Source organism: Ambystoma mexicanum, chromosome 7q (genome assembly GCF_040938575.1).
Source record: "Ambystoma mexicanum isolate Mex_15411 chromosome 7q, UKY_AmexF1_1, whole genome shotgun sequence".
Taxonomy (NCBI): Eukaryota; Metazoa; Chordata; class Amphibia; order Caudata; family Ambystomatidae; genus Ambystoma; species Ambystoma mexicanum.
In genome coordinates this window covers 4,108,541-4,133,823 of record NC_090941.1, presented here as the reverse complement: position 1 = coordinate 4,133,823, position 25,283 = coordinate 4,108,541, and the positions used below count along the sequence as shown (strand labels likewise).

The window sequence follows — 25,283 nt, the reverse complement described above, 5'->3', positions numbered from 1 at the left end:
TTGAATGTGTTTGCTGTCCATCCACTATATAATGGCACAGAAATATGTAGAGCCCATGGGTGAATATATTTAATTATGTCCATTCATTCACTACCTCCACGTGATACTAGTAAATTAAATCATAAGAGAGTTAGTTTTACCTCCACATTGGCAGATACTCCATCTTAGATCTGAGTAAGAGTAGCACTTTGGATCTACATCGAACACTTCTTAAGATGGCACTCACACACCGCCGAGTTAACAACAGTGACCTAATATAAACTTGCATGCATCGTGGTTGCTTAGCAATGCGCCGATGCGAAAAACGCGAGAGGCCGCTGCAAGCTATCGTGAACATGGATACACACATAGCTCAGATGTAGAGGTAAGCGAGGCAACATTCATGGACAAAATATAGTGCGGATTGCAAATAATCGGGTCAAGTATCACCCCATGAGTAATAATAACTAATAGAAGCACGTTATCCCATACAGATAGAAACCTGTAACAGATCGTATATCGCCCACGCGCCTGTGACAACGAACGCCATCAAAGACGACGCTGAGGCATCTCTAAGCAACCTACACCAGAAGCTAGTAAATTAAACGGACACGCTTCATGGAAAGGTATGAATAGATACATTTTAGGAATATCAGAAGGGTGTGTACTATACTATTTCACTAAATAACACATATATGCCGTATTAGATATAGTATAGCAACTGCAACAGTAACGTGTCTAAAATAATGAATAATTCACAGCAATTGGGAATCGATATTCTCTTTATGTGAACGGTCCAGCCGATGAATCATCAGACAGGGAGCATACCTGCTTCACTGCACTAGAAAATAGACTAGCGGTATACTAGTGACTGATCCCACTGGATACCCTTTCTGTGTTATCATCAGCAAATTAATGTAGTCTTTTTACCTACGGAACTGGCACATGAATTACTCTAGCAATGTGAAAGGCAATGTTATCCGGTTCATTCCGTGTTCTAAGGTTAGTGCTTCAGAGTTCACTGATCTATTTTAATTGTGATTAAGTATGAACAGCAAGAATTAACATAAGTACATGGTGTTTGTTCTGAAACAGAAGACTCACGTGACTCGTATTATGATGTTGTCTTGAATTTGATGTTAATGAATTTTTCTTTGGTGCAAACTTTGCAAAAGCGATAACCGAATAATGTTGTAACACTAAGAGTTGTCATATTATCCACAAATGTAGGACATTTTTGGATTATGAAATTGTAAAGCATTGTAATCTCAGTAATTACTTTGTGTAATCACAAATTCATTCAAACTGAAAACGGTACGTCTTTGTACACTGATCATTGAAAATACATAATTTTTTTACAAAAAACGACCTTGAATGGAGTGAGTTTAAGGATATCCTACAATTGTATTGTATAAAGTGTGCCCTTGTTTGCCCTTCGTTGAGTTTTGAGGGACCTGTCCTCACACAGGATTGGAGGGTTGGCCTACTCAATCCTGGCACCAACAATCTGGAACTCGCTGCTCCCCCTCATTTGATGCATGCAAGACTACATGGCATTCTGGAAAGCACTAAAAACCTGGCTTTCCCCCTAAATGGTACAAAAGGACCAATTGAGCTTTCGCCCCTCCATGAAACCATGCCTCTCGAACCAACCACCCACGGCTAAGAAATTGCCTGGAATCCACTAGTGCAGATAGGTAAGAATAGCCGGGACATGGAACCCTGCTCCCAGTAGCATTTGTGTTTAGCGTTATGACCATGTTGACTCTTTACATGTTCCACAATAATTGCCAAGTAGCACCTATGCATTAACGTGATGCCTGTGTTGCCTCTTAATTTGTCTGGAAATGAATGCCCGACACTCTGAACCCTGGGCCTAGTAGCACTGGTGTTCTAACGTTATGATTGGGCTGGCTCTTTGTTTTGTAGTGGCTATGTACTATGCTCTTAGATCAGGTGATGTCTCTGGCCAGTTCAGCTCTTGTAAAGGACAATGATGCTATGTTGCTCGCAACTCAAACCATAAACTACACTTGTAATACTCAGTCATCTGCTGTACCTGAAAATGTCAGAAAGGTACATCACTATTAGCATGGTCTGGCTTTTGACGCTGGACCCTTTGGGTTCCTAGAGTACCCAACCACGTATTTTAGGTAGTGCTTGTAATGCTTACTGACCTGGATGTAACTGGTTATTGAGAAGGTGTTAATCAATTAGAAATTGCCACACTCGACATGGTTGTTGGTGGATAGGAGAGCTGGAATCGCCTTTGCCCAGTAATGCACCAGGACTGTTACTAGTAGAATTGATACTACCCTCTGCAGCCCCTGTCATGCCTGGGCCTCCAAACCCACATTCCTCAGCAAAGGGAAGCTACTAGCCTCATACAGTAGTTGGGAAATGGCCAAACTCAACATTGATTATATTCTTAAGCCATGGAAAGATACGGCCATGCTTTGCGAAACAGAGTTGAGTCCACACTAGACTCAGAGGTTCCTGAAGAACCAAAGCACCAAACCTCTCTAATAGGGAGCAAAGTTAATTTGGTAGGCACAGGAAGGTAATCAGGAACAGGGGACCTCTTCCAACTGCATGGATACTCGCACATACCTACCAATATACTGACCCTGGCCTCTGCACCATAAAACAATAGAATGTAGCTATCCCCACGTTAAATTTGGCCTAGCTGCAGACATCATCTCATATACAAGCATCACCTTCGCTAGAAAGCAGCTGCATATTCAGCCTAGCTACACACATACTACAGGTCTCAAAACCTTAAAACTACGTCTAGCATTAGAATGCAGCTACCCACCATGTAAAATTCAGCCTTGCTGCACACACACAGAGTGCAGACAGGCACTACTGACTTTCTCCACTAACTTGGACTACGGTCCCCGAGGGCGTTCAAACCACAGCGCGTTGAGATCATACCAATGGTGAAAGGCGCCATGCAAATGCCCAATAACATAACATAACATAACATAAGATAACATAACATGTGGCATCTACCTTTTAACCCTTGCATGTTGATATATGACTTTGACACAAATTGTTCTTACTAACAAAGATACAACAAAAGAATGGATCACATTCAAGGCCTTCTCATTGGATGACCTTTCCTTCTGTAGGTGGGAGTATCTCCCTTGAGTTAAACGAATTTGCTGTTTGTACCCAAACTCAATCTGCTGGCAATTAGAACGGTGATTTCTGAAATGATAAAATAGACAGCTATTCCCTTCTCGAGATTCCAGGGCTAAAGTTAAAATTGTACTTTCGTCCTGATTTCTGTGTAATTGGGACCACTGCTTAGAAGGTGATACATTATGATTACAGTATGAACGCAGGATGTTTTGGTGAAAACATGTTCATGGAGCAAAGACAATTATGATGCCATGACACTGTGTATAGGTAGCCATCTCCTGCCTGATGTCTCCAGTTAATGCGGCGGGAGTGCCGTTCCCGGCAGGGTCGGCCAGCTGCCGAGGTGTATATTGCCATCAGCACCCGCGAGTAAACACAAGCGGGTACTAATGGCTAAGAAAACATTTTTAAATGAAAAAACGTACCCTTTTCCTGTCCAACGAAGCTGTATCGCCAACAGGAGTCCATTCTCAGTGTTGAATGGAATGACGAAATGTCTAGCAAACGTGGTATCGCCAGAAAGGAGAAAGGTACATTTTTACTAAAAGGCCGTATGAGGGAGGAAGCAATGGAGGCACAGGGTGAGGGGTGCACAGCCGTGGGGGAACTAGGAACGTGGCCCATACCATATAATACAGCCAGCATTACAAACATACTGATTGGCTAGTGCTCCCACCAAGGGTGCTAATGAACCTATGTCTTCTTGAATCCTAGCAGTTTTGATTTCCAGCTCCTTCAAAGGCTCTATGCAAAACTGTATAGCTCACTTAGAAAGCCAGTTGTTGAAGAAGGGTGCACACGTGCCTGGTGTTTATTGATGTATGGGCGCTGAGGATGCATGGATCAAACAATCAACTTAGGAAGGGTGTTGCTTGATTGCCTGCATTTGCAGGGTTCCCCACACTGCTTCAATTCCTATGGTAAAGATCCTGTGTGCTGACATGAGGCAAAGGGGAACATTTCATACAGCATTGGATGTGCTGATACAGTACCATAGTAACCAGAGAATGAATCAGAGATTAAACTGTGAAACTTGAGATGAGCTGGACTGTCAGATGTGATGACAAGCATCCTGACTATCTAGTGAGGTTGGGAACTTTCCTCTTGTAGTGAATTGCCTCTTGTACTGTCTCCATTTTGAGGTGTACCGTTGGTATTTACCTATTAAGCTGTTCAACCTGTTACATTGGATGATGTGCACCTGTGGCTTCCTGCACTAGAATACAATTGAGTAGAATCATGATCACCTCTCTTTTTACAAGGGTCTTGCGCAATCATTGCTTCAGTAGTAAGCCACCTGTGCATTTTTGTATTGCGTCCTTGAACAGAGTATTCGTGAACAGAGTATTCGTGGGCACCTAAACAGTTACCACAAGTCCTGCATCCAGAAGAAGATGGGAAACATCAACAAATATACTCTAATGACTCACTAACGCAGTCATTTTAGCTGATATGATGCTATTGTGGCAATAAGACCCAAGGCGGCGGGCCAATACCGCCCCAGGTAATGCCCCCGGGGCCGTAGTTACAGGCCCGAGCGTAGCGAGGGCCTTAACGAAGCCCCGGGGGTATTACCGTGGGCGGTATTGGCCCACCGCTGAGGGTCTTATTGCCATTAGCACCCAGCCCGTTAGACCGGGGTGCTAATGGCATTTTCTTTCTCTGTTTCGCTTGTTTCAAAACAGAAAAAAAAAACCATGAAAAAAATGGCTGCAGGGAAAGGGAAAACGTAGTCCGTTTTCCCTTTCCATGGCGGCCATCGGGAGCGGACGTGCTGGGAACACAAGTGTTCCCAGCGCGTTCACTCCCAATTCCAGATGAAAAAAGAAGGTAAGTGGGGTTGGGAGGGTGGAAGGGAGGGGGACGGGGAAAAAAAAAAAAAGGACTGCGGTCTCCGGCGGGGGACGATGGAAGCCTCCAGCCATGTGGAAGCTTGGAGCGGGGATGGCCCTGCTCAGAGTCTCCACACGGCTGGAGGTTTCCATCGTCCCCCGCCGGAGATCGCAGGATAGAAGGTAATTCGGGTGGTGTGGAAGGTGGGAGGAAAAAAAAAATTCTTACCTGAGTCCCCGGCGGGGGATGAAGGAAGCCTCCAGCCATGGGGAGGCCCGGAGCGGGGATTGCCTGTTTCGAGCCTCCTCATTGGCTGAGGGGCTGCCACGCCCCTCGCCGGGAACAGAGTAGCCGGCACGCACAGCGTAAAAGGGAATACCGTGTGGTATGGCTCGCAAATGAGCCAATCACCACGCAGTATTCTCGTTGCGCCGCGCGTGCCGGGTGCTAATGTTCGATAAAGTTCTATATTTTTCAAATATAGGTATCTTGGCAGGAGACAGGCAAGAAATGAAATGGTTACACAGAGAGCAACCACAGCAATGAAATATTACTGAAAATAAAATAAAACAAGGCACAGTTAAAGGAAGTAGGATCTCAAGTGAAGATGGAAACCAGTTCAGTTGGGGCAGTGCATATATTTCTGTGAAGACTGGTGAATAGACGAGAGGGCTACAGTCCTCACAGTTGTTCAAGTTGTACAGGCACTGGCCATGTCTGCTCAAAGTGGGAGCTGATATGAGACTCAAAATAGGGCCTGTTACAAGATGTTTACCATCGATTGCAATGTTTAATTTGAGCCGGTTCGAGAGCCTGTGCCTAAACACCATAGATTTAGTTTTGTCAGTGTAAAACGCAAGACATAATTCCTTGCACTTGCTATTAAAAATGGCTAGATTGTGTTTAAGACCCATGGGATTTGTAAATGGAATTACTGCATCATCTGCAAAAAATAATGCACGAAACTTGTGAGATACAAGTTTGAGAGGATCAAGACAGGATTCCAGGAGCTCCTTAATGATCTCATTACTATATGGACAGAAGAGAAGTGAGGCCAACACGCATCCCTGTCGGACCCCACACTCAACCTAAAATGGTTTGGTTAATTCCCCACCCAGACCCCATCTACCTACGGCCTTATTATCAGTATAAAGGGATTTAGGGGCCGATTCATGGAACAAATGTGCACCGATATTTGTGGCGCAAGCTGGCACAAGCGTGAAAAAGCAAGCGCATGCGCACACGTGCGATTCATGGAAGGCCCTGCGTGTGTTTTCCTGAGGATGTGCGCCAAATCTGCGTGTGGCGCACACGTCACTGCAACAGCTCGAACGCTGTGCGGGACGCGCACAGTGAAAGTGCACAACGATAGCGCACACACCAAAAAGGGGGCGGAACACGCGGAATGGGGAACAACGCATGAAAATAAGGGCGGAACTGCGGAAGTACTGCTGGGAAGTACACAGAACGCCCACACGCATGCGAACTACACGTATTCATGGAATCGAATAGGGGAAACCTGCGCACGGCCAAAGACACGCACAGGCCTAAACACGTCCGCCACACGAAGGCAGGCAGTAGCGTCCCTGCGCATTATAAAAGTGCGCGCAAACAACAACCATGTATATACAGCTACGATGAATGTCCCATCTTTGGCCCCCTAGGAGAAATGATGTGTCACACAATGCTCAGGCATCCCAAAAAAGCAAGAAAAAGAGATATGCGACCCCCTGTAGCCCACGTGCATGTAAAGAACACACGCAGTACGCTATGGCAGCCAGGAATACAAAAAATGCGGACGTGATCAACACGCATGCTAGTATGCCCGAAAAAAAGGGGTACGCGACTAGCAGGGACACCCGCAGTAGGAAAAATAGCATGTGCGACTCACTGTCTGCCTTGTGTGTATAAGAAGAATGCATAGCCAACGCCCACACCAAAAGAAGAAGTACGCACTGTAGCCGCTGTGAAGTAATCGCGTGTGAACCCCAACATCTGGAAAACACACGCACCGCTTTCCACGAAAAGCACATACAGAGAGATGGAGACCCACATGGGACCTTCAACCCGTGCCGAAGGAAATGCCCACGCACGCGTTACATCACCTGCGCACTTATGTACTAAGCGCCTTTCCTCGGAATTCACGCAAACGTGCTGTATTTCATGTTCCAAATCACTCCGTATCAAGCTGGCCACGCGACAACACACGGAAGACCACGCTCCTGCACAGAAGGCCGAATTACTGCCCCCCAGAGCCTCGAGCAGCCTCCCACGAGCCATCTGCTGCTGCCTGCCTGACTGCTGCCACCGTGCACTGCCCTGCTGCCACCGTGCCCTGCCATTTGGTGCCTGCACATCTGCCATCTGCAGGGGTCCAGCTGCTGTGACCACCCCTGCTGGAACAGAAAACTCCCGACTGGTGTTCCATCACTCCACAGCCCAGCCCCAGGACCCAGTTGCCCACCCACACCTGGCTCGGGGGTTGCCGTGTCCGAAACTACACATTCCGGCACCAGTGGCAACCCCCCAGCAGAGAGACAGAGGGCTACCAGCTTCAGTGAAAAGGAAGTTGGTATCCTGGTGGAGCAAGTTCTGGGGCATTATGATGCCCTCTTCACACCATCGCGCGCCGACAAGGAAGGACGGAAGAGGATCTGGAAGGACATAGTGGGTGCCATCAATGCAGAGGGGGTGGCACCCCATGACATCAAACACGTCCAGAAGCGCTGGGAGGACTACAATTCCAGGACCCCGGGGGCAGGCATTGGCCGAGGGGCAGGAGGACCCTGGAGTGGGAGTGTCTTCCGTGTGGCAGCGGTTGGGCCGGCAAATAGATGCGGAGAGGCGGCGGGCGGAGAGGGTACGGCTCAGGATGATCAGGGCAGAGAACTCCATGCACCGGGCTTTGAGGCGGGTGGAGGGCCCTGAGGAAACTCGCAGGGAGTTGAGGGATTCCATGGCTGCATCCCTGCGAGACCTCGAGGCCACGGAACAGGCCCGCCTCCGGAACATCGAATGGAGTTCGATGATGCCCTGGCCTGGAACATCACTAAATGAGCCGTGGGACTGGCCCGCCGCCTTTGTAAATAGTTTAGTAGGTGTAGGTTTCCTTTCTTTTTTATTTTTCTTTGGGGCGCATGGACTATGCCCCGCCTTTTTGTAAATAGTTGTTTGTTAGGTAGGTTTTTCGTTTGTTTTATTTGGATTGTCGGGCTCATGGAGCCGTGATTTTATATTTGTACATAATTATGGACCAGATTTTACTGTATTATTTTTACCATGGAGGAATGGTTTTCTTTTTTTCGAACTTTAGATTTTGGTTTATGGACGGACGCTTTGCAGCCATTTCACTTTGGATTTCATTGATTTCTTCATTCATTTTTTTGCCTCTATTTTGGACATCCAGACTTTTGTTTATTTATTTTTTTCTTTTGTGATTACATTTCATTATTCCGTTTTGTATAGAATACATTTTTATTTTTTAATTCATTTGTGTGGTCTTCTCTCATTGGTTTCGTGTATGTCACAATGTGGATTTTCTCAGTCATGTGTCGCCATTGTGTGGGTCTGACGGACATGTATTCATGGCCGTACTGGTTGTTTGCGATCTGTCATGACATGGGGTTTTCAATGTGGAGTGGATGGAATGCTTGGTTGGGTGTTTGGACTGGGGTGGCGTGGGATGGGATTTGGGTGGCCATAAGGGCCATGGGTCTGGATTGTGATGACGTGTTGGGTGGGGGACATGAGTCGGGGCCTGCTGCAGGTGCCCGTCAATGGGGGTGGGTGGGGGTTTGGGGGTTTCGGGGACATGTGTCGGGGCCTGCTGGCAGGTGCCCATCAATGGGGGTGGGCGGGGGGTGGGGGACATGTGTCGGGGCCTGCTGGCAGGTGCCCATCAATGGTGGTGGGTGGGGGAGTGGGGGACATGAGTCAGGGCCTGCTGGCAGGTGCCCGTCAATGGGGGTGGGTGGCGGGTGGGAGACATGTGTCAGGGCCTGCTGGCAGGTGCCCGTCAATGGGGTGGGTGAGGGGGGTGGGGGCCATGAGTCGGGGCCTGCTGGCAGGTGCCCGTCAATGGGGTGGGTGGGAGGGTGGGGGACATGTGTCAGGGCCTGCTGGCAGGTGCCCGTCAATCGGGGTGGGTGGGGGGGTGGAGGACATGTGTCGGGGCCTGCTGGCAGGTGCCCATCAATGGGGGTGGGTGGAGGTTTGGGGGACATGTATCAGGGCCTGCTGGCAGGTGCCCGTCAATGGGGGTGGGTGGGGGACATGTGTCGGGGCCTGCTGGCAGGTGCCCGTCAATGAGGGTGGATGGGTGGGAGACACGTGTCGGGGCCTGCTGGCAGGTGCCCCTTAATGGCGGTGGGTGGGGTGGTGGGGGACATGAGTCAGGGCCTGCTGGCAGGTTCCCGTCAATGGGGGTGGGGGACATGTGTCAGGCCCTGCTGGCAGGTGCCCATCAATGGGGGTGGGTGGGACATGTGTCGGGGCCTGCTGGCAGGTGCCCGTCAATGGCGGTGGGTGGGGGGCATGAGTCAGGGCCTGCTGGCAGGTGCCCGTCAATGGGGGTAGGTGGGGGGGTGGGGGACATGTGTCGGGGCCTGCTGGCAGGTGCCCGTCAATGGGGGTGGGTGGGGGGTTGGCAGACATGTGTCAGGGCTTCCGGTGCATGGTGCCATGTGGCCTGCCTGCGGGGTATGCCCAGTGGTGATGGGCTGCCTGTGGGGCATGCCCAGGGGTGTGGGGTGGTCCTCTGTGGTGTGTGTTGCCTGCGGGGCATGGGGAGGGGGTTGGCACACCCGGGAGGGCACCCGGAATATACGTACCCCGCTTGCGCTAGCGAAAACGCATGTATAAATCCACACGCATCCTGGAATACACATACCCCGGCCGCGCCAGCGAAAACACGTGTATAACTCCCCGCGCACCCCCGGAATATGCGCAGGCAGCACATCCACCCTCCCCATGCCCCGCAGTTAGCCCATCTCCCCTGGGCATGCCCTGCAGGCAGCCCATTCACCCTGGGTATGCCCACAGGCAGCCCTTCACCCCTGGGCATGGCCCGCAGGCAGCCCATCACCCCTGGGGGACATGTATCAGGGCCTGCTGGCAGGCCACAACACAGGGTGGACTTTTCCCATGCATTTTACCTGATACAGCGGGTACGCATATTCCGGGTGTGCGCGTGGCCTTTCACACACGATTTCACTGGCCTACGTGTATTCTGGGGGTGCGCGTGGACTTTTACATGCGTTTTTGCTAGCAGGAGCGGGGTACGTGTATTCCGGGGGTGCGCATGGTCTTTCACACGTGATTTTGCTGGCCTACGTGTTTTCCCGGGGGGGCGCGTGGACTTTTACACACGTTTTCGCTAGCGCGAGCGGGGTACGTGTATTCCGGGGGTGCGTGTGGACTTTCACATGCGATTTCGCTGGCCTATGTGTATTCCGGGGGTGCGCGTCGACTTTCACACATGATTTTGCGGGCCTACGTGTATTCCGGGGGTGCGCGTGGACTTTTACATGCGTTTTCGCTAGCGCAAGCGGGGTACGTGTATTCCGGGGGTGCGAGACGGACGTTCACATGCAATTTTGCTGGCCTACATGTATTCCAGGGGTGTGCATGGACCTTTACACGCGTTTTCGCTAGCACGAGCGGGGTATGCACATGGACTTTCACAGGCGATTTTGCTGGCCTACGTGTATTCCGGGGGTGCACGTGGACTTTTACAGGCGTTTTTGCTAGCGCGAGCAGGGTATGTGTATTCCGGGGGTGCGGGTGGGCTTTTACACATGTTTTCGCTAGAGCGAGCTGGGTACGCATATTCCGAGGGGTGCGCAGGGAGTTTTCCACGTGTTTTCGTGGTTGGGGGGCTGTATGCTGGTCCACTGGCCTTTGCGCCATGTAGGGGATTTGTGTGATGTTTTTGGCACACGGGGCGGGGTTGGGGCGTAACTGGTACTGCTGCAGGGTCGCTGCACCACTCTGCGCCACGGCTGGTTATGGATGTTGAAATCCATGAATATGCTGTGCACTGAAATGGGTTTTTGCCCCACGTGACTGGCGCAGACTGCCGCTCGCGCAGTCGGTGCGCCAGCCGCGTGCGCCACTTGTGCGCTAAATTCTATGAATTACACCCTTAATGTTAACAATTAACTTACCTGGAATACCTTTTGTTTTGGAGCACCTACCATAATAGCCTTTGTGGAACACAATCGAAAGCCGTTCGAAGATCGACAGAAATTGCGTAAACCTTAACCTGACTAAGGGAAGTATACTTGGCTAAGATCAAGCCCAATATAAAAAAAACTGAACTGCTGTGCTTATACCCTGCCAGAAGCCAGCCTGTGATTAAGGATTTTACAGTTATCTGGCAATGTTTGCATACAGCCTAGTAACACTTTGGCATACACTGTACCAGCTGCATCCAGAAGGGATATGGGTTTATAATTCCCCAGGAGGTTCCTGTCAGCCTTCTTGTAAAAGTGCAAGTTTTCTGCCTCACACCATGATTGTGGAACTTTTCTTATAGCGGCAACAGTATTGAAAACACTGCATAAGGGAGGCACCCAGATAGACTTCTCATATTTGTAGAGGTCAATGGGGATCTTGTCTGGGCCTGGAGCCTTTCCATCTCCCAGACCCTTGATAGCTTCCTGCACCTCCTTTACCATTATTGCAACAACCCCTCTACAATTGAACAATAAATCATCCCATTTATTGATGACAGACGTGTACTTCTTTTTCTGGATAGTATCTTTATACATTAACCTAAGATTTCTTAGGTGCTGATTGTCGATCGCCACTTAATTTTTTAAGTATGATAGCAATCTGTCTTTAGTGATTTTACATTATTTATCAAAACAACCCTTATTTGACAGGGATACCTGCTTGATCTTCCTCGCTGGTTTGGTAAAGAAAGGGAACATAGCATGCACTAACTCTTTATAACTATCCAGAACATTCGGGCGGCATTGCTGTCCATGCAACTAGTGGTGAGATAGGGTTCGATGGTGCCATAAATATTAGATTTGAGGGAAGGAAGATCAATGGAGGACCACTTCACACAACACCTGGCATGACCCATAAAGAAAATTACAACAGCGCTGGGTGCAGTCAAGCTATTGTACTCCCGGCAGATCACAAAATGAATGACACAACATATCGGGTAATTATCACTTTTGCTGCACTTGAAGACCTCAAGGCTTGCTACATTCTCCCAGTCATTTACATTCATGAAAACAGTCAATCCTTGAGCTCACACTATGCCAAACGTAGGTGACTTCTGCTTGTTGATCAGGTGTAATTCCACCATTACAAGCTCCAAATTAGCATCCTAAACAATATATGTACTGCCTCATTTGCATACTTGAGAGTTCTCAGTGGACTGGCACACTTGAAAGGTGGTATGCCCAACCCAAAATCCTGGTCATCCCATAGGTCCATAATATCTTTCAGGGGCTCGATCTGGAGATTGATGTCCCTCATCGCCAGCCCACATGGGGAGACCATATCTCGTTGTTCAAAGTCCAAAAGGATCTTAAGCATTTTGTGAAGGCTCCCCAAACGCATCTCACAGTAGGGCCTAGGGCCTATTATAAATATTAAACCAAATTATTGGCCTCCCATTCTCTTGTAGTTGTTTCTAAGCATTGCAAGTCATGGTAGTCTGTTGGTCTGGGGGCTAATCCAAGTCAATAACCCACCTTTGGGTCTCCCCCTTAGACCACTGTTGGCCAGAATCATATGAGCACTAAATCCTTATATGCCATCAACTTGGTTCTATGTCATTTCATCGACACCCGTTTTTACGACTGGTGTTTTTCAGCAGAATATTTGATGAAAAAACGTTTCTAAATGTTTTTTACATTATTTTGGGGGGTTACCCCCAAGGCTCTGTAATCTACCTATTTTTTATTCCCTACCCCCAACCCTTTATGTTCCCTTACCCACCCCCCATAAAAATGTTGAAAAGTTTTTTCGCCCAAGATTCTGCTTAAAAACACCTGTCTTAAAAACGGGTGTCGATGAAAGGACGTTGTACCATCAACTTCAATCGCGCAAGATTCCTGCAAGCAAACAAGATCAAAATCATGAATTGAACTAATCCAGTCTAGATCAGCCATTAGTCTGTGAACACTAGCCACAATCCAACATAACATTTTACATTCTGGCTTGGATTAATTGATTGATGGGGGGACCAGACACCAAAGCTAAAGGGATATTTGGCAATAGTGGTCAGTCAACACCTTCAAGACTTTCTTCACCCATCAAAACCAAGCCAGATGGTGTCAGACTCTTAACCTCTCCATAATGCTCCTGCGATTGCCCAATGGCAGGTGAGTGTGGATGCAGGGTGATCTTTGAACCAAAGGGGTGATAAGTGTGACAGCTGAATATAATTATCCTTACCCTATGGCATGTTGACTCTCTCACAACCAAGAATATCAGCTCTGATGCTAGATCTGTAGCCCCTCACACGGCAAAGCCAGTGGATAGATTTGTTTACCAGGGCTTCTTGATCTTCAAAGAGCCCTGCTGTCAACCTTGGCATGTTTAGCATAAACACACAATTTGAAATCCTGGGGCTTTTCCAGCTGCAGGCACAATGAGGCTTGATATGACAAGAATGAGGCTCAGAGGGAACGCCAGGGTTGGGAGGACTACTGGGCAGATTCTGCTGAGATATTTGTCAATGGTCTCTGATATTAACCCTAAATCTCTGTGGGTATCCCTGTCCCTAGACACAGGGACAAGTTGTGGATTTGATGGTTTGGTCGTAAAGTTTGCCCTCTGCCTATCTTCAGGGTGATGACCCGATTCTGGGAAGAGCAGCTTGATGACCAGATGGCTCTGTGGGGTGCTTCCCTTTGCTTCCACCCTGGCTGGAGGTAGGGTGAACAATAAGTCAGTAGCACCCGGCATCGTATGAGGAGCTGTTTGAAGGGATTTACCAGGACTCTGTAAGGTGATGTCGCGATGGTTACCAAAGCATAGTAACTTGACAACTTCTCCTGCCACATTCAACACAACCTCCTTATCTTTGCTTAATTCAAGCAGAATCTCACTCAGGTTTACATTCCCACAAGCACAATCAAAGCACAGTGGGGGTTGCAACCGATCCTCAGAGTTGTAGGGATTTGGGGATAATTGCAGGGGGATAATTATGAGATATGTTCCATAAGAGCATGTTCTTTGGAGGGTCTGTGAAAAACCTAAAAGCAAAGAGCTAATTTCACTTAACATTAATTTATTTCCTACAAGGAAACATTCACAAACCTTCACCAAACCTGGCATGAGTAATTAGAGGGAGCCAGATCAGTTGCTTCCAAATTTGGTGAACTTTCAGGAACGGGACCACACTTTACAGATGAAAACCATTTTTTTATTATCCTACATAGTGTCCTGCAAGCTTAACTATGCTGATGTGACTGCAACACTATAATTGTGTTTGATGATTTGGTGTTAAAGAAAAATAAACATGTTTAAAAGTAAATTGTGGGAGCAAAAGGTTGCCAAATCAGCATTCTGTACTGGCATGGTAAAGAGAGTTCCTGCGTGTATTAAAAAGACAATGCAAAGCTTTCATTCACTCAATAACTCTAACATGTGAAACGTTTTCTGATACATTTTAAATATTTATTATCTTAGGAAAACATAAAGAAGCTAACTATATTGAATGATGGTCCAGATGGGAAACATGCAATTAAGCCTAGGTGAAAAAATTAAACTGAACCCCAAACCATTCTTGATTTTCACTGTAGTCAGGGTTTTTGCAGTTAACCGAACATATAAGATATTCGGGTTAAGCTCATAACAGTTTAATGCTGGTGAAATGTTGATATAAATAGTGGGTTGAGGTGGCCTCTCCTCTCCCTCCTCTCCTCTCCCTCTCCTGCCGCGACATTTATTTAATGTATAGTAAATGGTAAGCGCCCTTTAGATCCAGTTTAGTGAACACTTGTGAGTCCCGTACTGCTTCTAGTATATCACGAATCAGTGGCACAGGATATATATCTCGAACGGTTATACCGTTCAATCCCCTGTAGTCGATACAGGGCCGGAGTTCTTTAGAATCCTTCTTGGATATGAAAAATAATGACGCCCCTCCTGATGATTTGGATTCACGAATAAGTCTGTTCTTGAGGATAGACTCCAGATATGCCTTCAAGGCAGTCTTCTCTACCTGAGATAAAGGATACATCCGTCCCAATGGAAGTGGGGCTTCATCTTTAAGGTCGATATTGCAGTCCTCAGGCCGATGAGGTGGGAGGAGTCCTGGGATCATGTCTTCGAAAACTTCAGAGAATGCTTGGTACTGTACCGGAATTGCTGAAATGGAAGTGCACTGTTGGATCATCTTACAGGCAGACTGGACCTTCCCCAAAGGTTCCTTAATACAATGCTCACCACAGTACTCAGAGTCAAAGCTTAACCTATTGGACCCCCAGTCGATCCGAGGGTTATGCCGCCTTAACCAGGAGATGCCTAGGATGAGCGGAAAATGTGCAGGCTGGTCAGGTTTCCATAGTGATTGGACCAGAAGGCAAAGGACAGCCGTCGACCCCTTCCACTGGTATTGATTTCTTCTTTTTTTGGAGCGGAATGTGCTTCTCTCTTGCCCATGTGACATCAATAAAATTGCCTGCTGCTCCGCAATCTAACATGGTGAGGACTGGTAAAGAGGGTTCAGACCGCACTGAAAAAGAGAATTGAAAAACCATCAGCCGGTTGTCATCTATTCCTTCATCTCCTGCTCTGGTGGAGTTGTAAGGGTTTGAGCAGCTCTCCCTGATATCTCCCTTGCATAGATACGGGGTTGGGCGTTTCCCTGGCGTCGTGGCAGAACTTCGGGACAATCTCGTAACTGGTGCTTGGAAGAACAGTAGTACATACATAGATGCGAGTCGCGACTTCTCTTCCTTTCTTCTGGTGTAAGAGCACCTCTTGCGGCTCATATCTGCATCGGTTCTTCAGTTATTGGCCTTTTCTTTGGAAGGGATGGTGGGTTGAATACCAGTGGGTACCCTCGGCCTCTCCTCAGCTCATGGCGCCTTTCTAGTAACCTGAATTCTATCTGAAGCGCTAAGGTAACTAGCTCTTGGAAGGAATTCGATCTTGCCACACGGGCTAGCTCGTCCTTAATGTCTTCATGCAAGCCTCTGCGAAATATGGTCTGTTGGGCTGTGTCGGGCCATCCGACTGTTGTGGCTAATCTTTGAAACTGGGTGATATAGGTTTGGACATCCTGGTTACCTTGCTTGACATCCAATAATGCTTCATACGTTGAAAACCATTCTCCAGAGTGGTCAAAACATGCTTTGAAATTGAGGATGAACTGATCATAATCATTGACCGACAGATCCTGAGCGGTTACTAGCGGCGATGTCCAGGCCAATGAACTTCCAACCAGATTAGATACAATGACCCCAACTCTTGACCTCCCTGCTTCAAAAGTCTTGGGTCTGAATGAAAAATACACAGAACATGCATCCAGAAATTCCTTCATCATTTTAGGATCTCTGCCATATTTGTCGAATGAGAACGACATCAGAGGCAAATTGCTTCTCCCTTCATCCCTGGTCACTGCCTGTTGACGAAGAGTTAAATTCTCTCCATGGAGGGTCTGCATTTCAACACGAAGCCCTTGGATAGCGTTACATAATTCCTGAAACTGCTCTAAAGAAGCCATTGTTCCGCCTGGGCGTTGTATACTGTCGGGACTTGGCTGCCCCTCCGTCAACTCCTCCTGACCTGAATCTTCTAAGGTGCCTTCAGGGGTTTCAGAGTCCTTCTTTCTTCTTAGCCTTCTTGGCTCCTTACTCTTCTTGTCCTTTTTCTGATGTAAGTAGGCAAGAGCCTCCTCGAGGGCCACCTTGACCGGAAGAGAAACAGGTCCAGGGGGCCCCCAAGGGGCAAGCCCCCAAATCAGGGAAAAAGCGGATGAGCTGAAAAACCCCTGAGCAGACTTGATGGAAAGTTGTTCTTGTTCCGACTTGAAATAATTGTAGTAATCCAATAGGAAATTGTTCTGATATTTGCACAGTAGAAGGTTGTCCTCCAGAGTCTTTGGGGAGAAAAAGATATGCAGTCTCTAGTAACAGGATTCTTCCCAGAAAGAATGATGGTATAAGTAGATGGTGGAAAAATCAGGAAGTGTCACTGGATCCACTAAGGACTTTGTGCAATCAAAAGTAGGCAGATCCAAGGCTCCCAGTCCGAGAGAATGCAGGAAGTGCTTCGGACTGCTGAGAAGCACGAAACCTGGAAACGCAGCCGAACGGACTATGCACAACCAGGGTAATTGGAGCTATGGTGAAGAGGAGATGTGCCGTCAGATAGGAAGAAGCTAGGGACAGAAGCAGAGAGAAACCGGCACCTGAAGAATGGGCACAATGTTGAGTTAAATTAGAATCAGAAAGGGAGGAAACATTAAAGCAAAAGGAAATGAAGAAAGTACAAACGGAAACAGCCAAGGACAGGGAAACTCAGAAAATAGTGTGAACAACAAAGTAACAGACTACGGTGGAAAGGAAAGAATCTACCCGTGAGGGATTACCTGAGACCGTAGAAATGCAAATGAAACGTGCCCGAGGACAGGGAAAAGCATCTATGAGAGAAACGAAGTACAGCAGAAGACAAAAGTATGCGAGTCACTGAGTAACAAAGACTGGCAGCGTCAGGAACCGTAGAGGATACAACGCATCGGTTTACTGAGGCTAATGTCGTATATACGTTCCGGCGGCCATCTTGGAAGAAGCATAGACCGTCAATGTGGAACCAATGCGTCCATGTTAGGTGTACATCACCTTTGCCAGCACTTCCAGGGCTGGGGCATGACAGCGTGACTCAACATCAGGCTTCGGAATGAGGTAGGTACCACCCACTGGTCACATCCAGAGATGGAAATCTGTACCAACAAGCAGTAATGGATTCAGAAAATTTTGGGATACTTCATCAACACCTGGAGATCCTCTTTCCCAATGTAATCGGTTTCGGTCCATGAAAAATTCATGGGGTCTTCAATGTGTTTATAAAATTCTGGAATGGTCCTTGATCTACTTCCAGTAGATGCTCATCTCATTAGAGGTGATCAGATCATCAATGGATTGTATTAGTTTGCCCAGCTTGAGTGGTTTATTATTTTCACACAGGATGCCTCTGGTTTTCCAATTTATCAGGTGCTCCACAAACCCATTCCTGACATAATCCGAATCAGTGATTATGACCAGTTTGTGTAGTCGGTGTTGCACGGCAGTGAGGATGGCCTGATGAACCGTTATCAACTTTGCCACCTGACTACTTCGGGGACTGATCTTGTACCCAGCGGAAGGCTCCAGGGCATCATTCACCCAGGCATTCCTAACGCCAGCCACCAGTTCCTTTTCCCTGTTTTTATCGACATGGTAGGAGCACCTGTCCACATTAAAGGATAGTTCCGGGACTTTTTTTTTATTGTCCCTACGGTTCGGCCATGTGTTTTTAAGCATAAATCGGTAGATCGTAGAAAACTTTCCTATGGACCATACCCGACTTTTCGTCCATTAACGCACTCGAAATCAGCCGCCATTTTCTGATAATCCTCTCACTTGCCGCATCGCCTTGGCTCACCTGCTTTTGCGGCACTAAATCAAATCCCCCGCCCCTGAAACAGACTTTATCAAAACATTCATATTCCCCGCCTCTATCCGTGAGGTGACTGAGCTGCGTAGGCAAACGCGCCCAGGCGTCTTCTACGCGACTCCACACAGAACCCGGAAATCAACACAGATGAGCTCACACAACACAGCGCGCAACAATCGGGAATATGAAACTGTACTTTTAAAATAAATTTCAAGATTGTAAATTTGGTAAAGTACATTTATTTGACATCAAATGTTTTGAGAATATTCAGCGATTTTCATTTTTATTTGCTCACGTTCCAAAAAGTTCGTTTTGAGGCACGCGATGTTCCTTTGCTGTACACAGGGTCTTAGATCATCTCACAATACAGCGCCACAATTCGGAATATGAAACTGTGGTTTAAAAGCAAACGGCAAGATTGTACATTTGGCAAAGTACATTTATTCGACATCAAATGTTTAGAGAATATTCTGGGATTTGCATTTTTCTTTGCTCTCGATCCAAAATAGTTCGTCTTGAGGCAAGCGATGTTCGTGTGCAGTACACAGGGTGTTGGTTTACGATAAAATAAGCTCTTCGGTCGCACTGATAATCGCATGGCTGTTCCAACAACGAGGCACTAGGCCACCACAACGGTCTGTATGTTGCATCTAGCTGTTAGTACCGCGTAAGGGCATACTTGTACTTGGCGATCGTCCCATAAAATGGTCAGGGTGGTAACGTTGTTCACGCGGAGAAGCAACTGGCGGTTAAAAAAACCGTCCGCCGGTGTCTGGTACTCGTGACACATGCAGTAATGCATGATGTACCTGTTTGAAAAACATAAAAAATGAAATTAGTCTCACCATCAGATCTTTATTAAAATTATTCATTTTATATATTAGGTCGGGAAATTATTTCATAGCTAGGACAGTGCAACTGGGTATTATACATCAAGGGGTGGCTGTAGGATACTGAGACAGTCCCCCAGTGCAGGGGTTGACAGGGAGGCAGTGCAGGTGGAGAGTGGAAGGGCCCAGGACCGAGGTCGCAGACAGTGGACCAGTTGTAGCAGGGGAGAGGGAGAGAGAAAGCAGAAGCAAAGAGGAAGGTTTTGAGGTGCTTCCGTAAAAGGAGATGGTTCTCCTCAAGATAGTGGCGGTACAAAACAATATGCCACATAGAACGAACAAGTACAACTTAACCCGTCTTTAAAGCTACTGTATAGTAATTACATTGCGGTATAAACTCATCTAAAGAGTTACTTACATTATATTAGCATTTTCCATTGTGTCTGTGCGTAGGGCAGCCCCGAAATACCACTCCTTCTATGCCGACGTTATTTCTTCTAATGAACGAACATGAAATGGCTTCATTATCGTTTCTTACGTTATTGCCCCACACCCCCAAAAAGAAGTCTTTCGGGATGGTCCCGGCCTGTCAAGGTCAAATAACAATACAACCTTATACTGAGTCGTGGGCCATTCCGGCACCCAAGCAAAAAATCAAAGCAGCTGACCTTCACTTTGAACGAGCGCACATTCCTATTTAGCAACATTCAGTGTAAGGCCATCTCACAGGACTTGAAATTTACACTCCATTTTTGCATTTTGTCTGCGTGCTTTGCAGCCCCAGAGAACCATAAATACGGAGACATTCTATATTTTTTGAAAAATGATTTATAATACTGTTTGGTTTAATTTAATGCGCAGATGAACAAGGTTGGATAGACACATTGCATGTACACTGAGCAATCACTTTAATTTACACATTACATAGATACACATATTCAATGGGCCTGCGACATGAGGAGACTCGAGAGAACAGACAATCAAATTACAATCATTTAAACCGTGATGTGTATTTCTCAATGAGCTCTTCTTTAGGTGGACATGGAACAGAGGCAATGTTGGGTGGCAATGCAGTTGTCCCCTGCACAGGTTCGTTCACAACTCCATTTATGTGCCTATCTAGGACGTCAACAATAAGTCTCTCAATAAACTCATATTGCATATCCTCAAACACTGGTTTGATCACCCATTGTTTACTTCTTTTAGTGAAGGCCTTATTGTAGCGAAGCGTCCCTAAAGTTCTGGTCGTCCTACTTTGTTGACGTCCAACGTTATGGTTATGTGCCAAGACCGCTAGAAGAGTCCGATTTATCATGCCCTCCATGCCAAAATGCAATCGTTTTGGCCTGTACTTTAGGCATATATTGTGGAACACCTCCAAATCTCCTGTGTGGCAGAATTCCGTGAGTCCCCTCAAATCTCTTGTTATAGTTTTATCAAATACAATCTTTTCAATGGCTTTGTGAGTGGGTGATGAAGGAATCAACCACTTCTTCTTCCGTGCCTCCTCTGTGGACAAATGGCCATGTTCACAATTGTGGAAATGTTGGTTTGTGTTCCAACGGTGAACGTTTGTGCAGTGTGGCATTACTGACCGCCATTTTTCCAGTAGAATTTCCAACGACCCTCCACATGTTTTTGAGCTCCACCAAAGATGGTTGCTGATTGACTTGGACCACTGTGAAATACCTTGCGTTTCTTTTTTTTTACCTGCAGCAGACATTTTTTTATTGATTGTTTTTGCAAGATGCCAAACGTCAAATTGGTGATTTATATTTTTGTACTCTTCTCTCATTGTCTTGGCAATTGAAACGTGTCTGTCCGTGGCTATCAGGTCGATCACCATTCCCCGCGATTGTAGTTCTTGCAATGATGCTACAAAGCCAACTTTCTCCATGGCCACTGAGGATGTACTTTGTGACACCTGCACGACCACCGAACTCACAATTTTCTTACTTTCCATGTCCTGAAAGTGGTAGGTGCAGTACTTGGCTGAAAATCCTGGGCTGTCGCACTGTCCATCACCGGCTAGCCTGAACCGTTTGCCCGCGAATGTACTATCAATAGACATTTTTTCCATTCTCCAAGCTTCGCTAATGGCTGGAAATAGATAATCGGTTTGGTATTTGTAGAACTGAGTTTTCGCAATGAAATGGATTCCCACAAACTGAAAGAAAGACTCTAACTTTTTAAAACTTGAACCACTAAAAAGTGCAGCCGCTGCACAAAGTAGATTGCCTGCTGGCAGTTGCCCCAGCATGGGTTGTGCAGACCATGAAAAAGGATGATATTTTGTACAGGTGGCATGCATTTTAAGGTTAGTGCCTCGAATTGCACGAGTCACATTAATCAATGGCTCCCCACATACTTCCCCACCAACCGAATGCCCACATTTCATCCGAATAATAATATCAATCAAACAACTATCGAATACAATGAATTTGGCCTCTTTCCTTATACTGTCACTCTGCATCCCAGCTGGTTCTGCCTGTAACGTTGAGGACATGTCACTCACATAAAAGGTAGAATCTCTGATATCGTCTTCCGCTATGTTCAGTGATATTGATGGTGTTTCATTGTCGTCCACTTCATTCTCTTCTATTGCAACATCTGTTCCTTCTCCGGCGATGGGTGAATAAAACAATTTCTTCAACTTTCTCGCGGTCTTAGTTTTTGCGGGTGTGGATTCTGTGAATTGATCTCCGACTGCATTCGAACTACCAGGAGGACATTCACTATCAATGGCTGGTGGTGGTATAGCTCCGTTGTCAATCACTTCATATTCTTCCCATTGGCACGATGCATCTCCAGTCTCAAGTCCCTGCCAAAAAGTTTGACAAGCAACATCTCTCGTTCGCTTCACTGTCTGTGTAGATCTAGTTCGTACACCCACTCGCAACTAGAGGACAGATTGGAAAAGGGATGTTCGGTTTAAACACAACTACAGTATTGAACTATTAACAGTGAAAAACAACATAATATAGTGACCAGGACACTAAACTTCTTTTGCTTTCTTTTCTTTGAAACTTTCTTGCCTCGAACTTCAACATCAGAACGCTGTTGCTCCGACTCGTGTGTGCATGTCTCCACTTCCTCTTGCGCTGCAACGACTATATTTTCATGATAAGCACATCCATCACGCACTGACGCTCCATCGACTCCCTGAAACATAGAACTTTCATTAGTATGTATAATAATATCGAACACACAAAATGTACTTGGGGACCAATACCCACGTACATCTCAATAGCAAAACACGAATGAACGCTTTGTGTAGAACATTCAAACGACAATTATTCACGCATTGTTGATCTAGTTAGATGGAACTGTCAAGATCCATACCTCGGGCTCCTCATAGACTTCCATTGATGATATTATTGAAGATGATGCTTCAGTAACTCCCTGAAACACAGAAATTGCATTAGTATGGTTTTCTATTTTGATAAAAAGAACAGAAACTTTGTGCAGGCGTCAAGGGCTCATCTAAATAGACCTGCACAAATGATCAGTTGTCTAAAATAAATAATGGATATGTAAATATGATTCGATTTGCTTGATCGTTGGAAGTGTCACCACCCAGAGATCTGCATCAACTACTAGGGGTGATGTTCTTGTAGAAGAAGGTCCGTCATCTCCCTGAAACATAGTACTTGCGTTAATAAAGAAGGAAGTATAGCGGATGTAATCACGTCATATGATTTCGCTTGATCGAACTGTCAGTATCCATACCTCGAAATGCATAAGAACATCAAGGGACGATGTAACTGCGGTGCACACTTCTGCAAGCTGTTGCGCCGACCCGTAACTGCATGCTCCCCCTTCTTCTTGGACTAATGCTCCAGCGACTCCCTGAAACGTAGGACTTTCATTAGTAATGAACACAATATTGAAAAAAGAAGACACATAGGAGGGCGACGACAGAAGGACATATCAATGGCTAAAAACGAAAGAAACATTGTGTGTAACAATCACGCTACAAGAATGCAAGATCTGATGATCTCCATCGATGGAACTGTCCGGAAACGTACCTCGAGCATCTGAGTGACATCAACGGTTGTCGTCAATACGTTGGACTCCTCAGCATCTCCCTGAAAGACAGTACTTGCATTATTTTGGATAACAATAATTATAACTGAAAACAAAGACTAGAGGACGAGTACAAGGGTGTACCATTAGGTAAAATAATTACACGATAAATTAAAACTATTGATTTACATGCCTAAAAAAAGTCAGTGGCAGAATAGCCAAGTAAGATTACCCGATAGGCGCTTGAAGTGGCTGATGACTGCAATAACGACACGGATGGAGAATCTTCCGCCTTCATATTGAGTGGATACATAAATGGGGAAATTATTGTTAGCTAATGCTACACACTACCGCAAGGCCGAGAGATAAATACGTAAACTTGACTCACCAGTGGAGGGATGTGGACGAATAGAGTGGGAATAGCGTTTGAGAGCAATTTTCGCCTCGCTCGCGGTGTGTTCTTCTTTATTAGCAATGATGTGGAGTACATGTCTGAGCTAAAGTGCCTGCTGCAGATGCGGTATCGATCACCCCTCTTGTCCGCAAAGACTTCTAGGACTCTACTTTCAAGCTCAGACGGTGGATATCCGCAATATCGGACCCATTCTCTTATCTGATCTATTGTCTTAGGGAAAACATGCATTATAGTACCTTCAGATTTATTATGGGTCTTCGAAGGGCAACCGCCAATGGAACAGGCAGGCATTGTGGAAAGTTCTGAAAAGTAAAGATCAACAATTCTCTATGAATACCAATGTAAACTCAGAACATGTGACTAGTTCCTTGCATGTACTGTCTTGAACAAAAAGAAATTGGACGCAAAATGATTATGGTACATGGCCTTACCTTGACGAACAAACAGTTAGATGCAGGGATCAGAGTACTTTCTTGTCGTACAACAGGGAGCAGTTCACCGGTTGCAAACTGAGGAGTTTCCTCGGAGTGGTCACGGAAGTTCACAGAGACGAAGAGCAGATAACCAGCACCTTCACGGGTTGACTAGCAAAGCGCAAAGAAGTGCTCATTAGAAATATGAAGTGGGTTATAAAGAATTTCGAAACAGGGGTGTGTTTGTGAATGAATGACGTCTATATGTCGTGGCATTATGCGGATTGCAGGGGGCCGTCCAGCGTGAGGGGGGATGCTTGGCAGGAGACACGGGGTCTGGAGGTAGACATGGGAACAACAACCCATGCTCTATAGACCACTTTGAAGTGTACATGGTCTTTGGCACCTCTTGGCCTTTATCGCTCCCTGACAGCTCCACTTGGCAGCACAAGTACCCTGGTGCGAACTGCCTTTGATAGGGCGGGGGGTGGATTGGGGCGCTGGTCGTGCAGACAAGACACAGGAAGACTCGTGAATGGAGACACACTTATGTGGATTGCAGGGGGCCGTCCAGCGTGAGGGGGGATGCTTGGCAGGAGACACGGGGTCTGGAGGTAGACATGGGAACAACAACCCATGCTCTATAGACCACTTTGAAGTGTACATGGTCTTTGGCACCTCTTGGCCTTTATCGCTCCCTGACAGCTCCACTTGGCAGCACAAGTACCCCGGTGCGAACTGCCTTTGATAGGGCGGGGGGGTGGATTGGGGCGGTGGTCGTGCAGACAAGACTCGTTTGCCGCAGGGCCTCACCAAGGAGAGGCCATCTAACTGCGTGTAAGAGGCAGGCTGCAGGATCTAGTACATGGAAGGCAGGGGGGTGACTTTATAAATACCTCACCCTCCCAGGAGAATATATGGGTGCAAAGGTTATGTGGATTGAAGGTGGGCGGCCAGCGTGAGGGAGGATGCTGGCCGGAGACATGTGGTGTGACAAGACAAGGCACAGGAAGACTA

General features: G+C 46.8%; 1 long non-coding RNA gene across 2 annotated transcripts in view; it reads left to right on the top strand.

The window, feature by feature from the left end:
* Positions 1–294: 294 nt before the first annotated feature.
* The window catches only part of LOC138527804 (uncharacterized), a 184,969-nt gene continuing 159,980 nt past the window's right edge, over positions 295–25,283 (top strand). For both annotated transcript variants that reach the window (XR_011284046.1, XR_011284047.1), the window contains exons 1-2: positions 295–364; positions 474–605. This is a non-coding gene — a long non-coding RNA (uncharacterized lncRNA). The remainder of the gene's footprint in view (positions 365–473; positions 606–25,283) is intronic.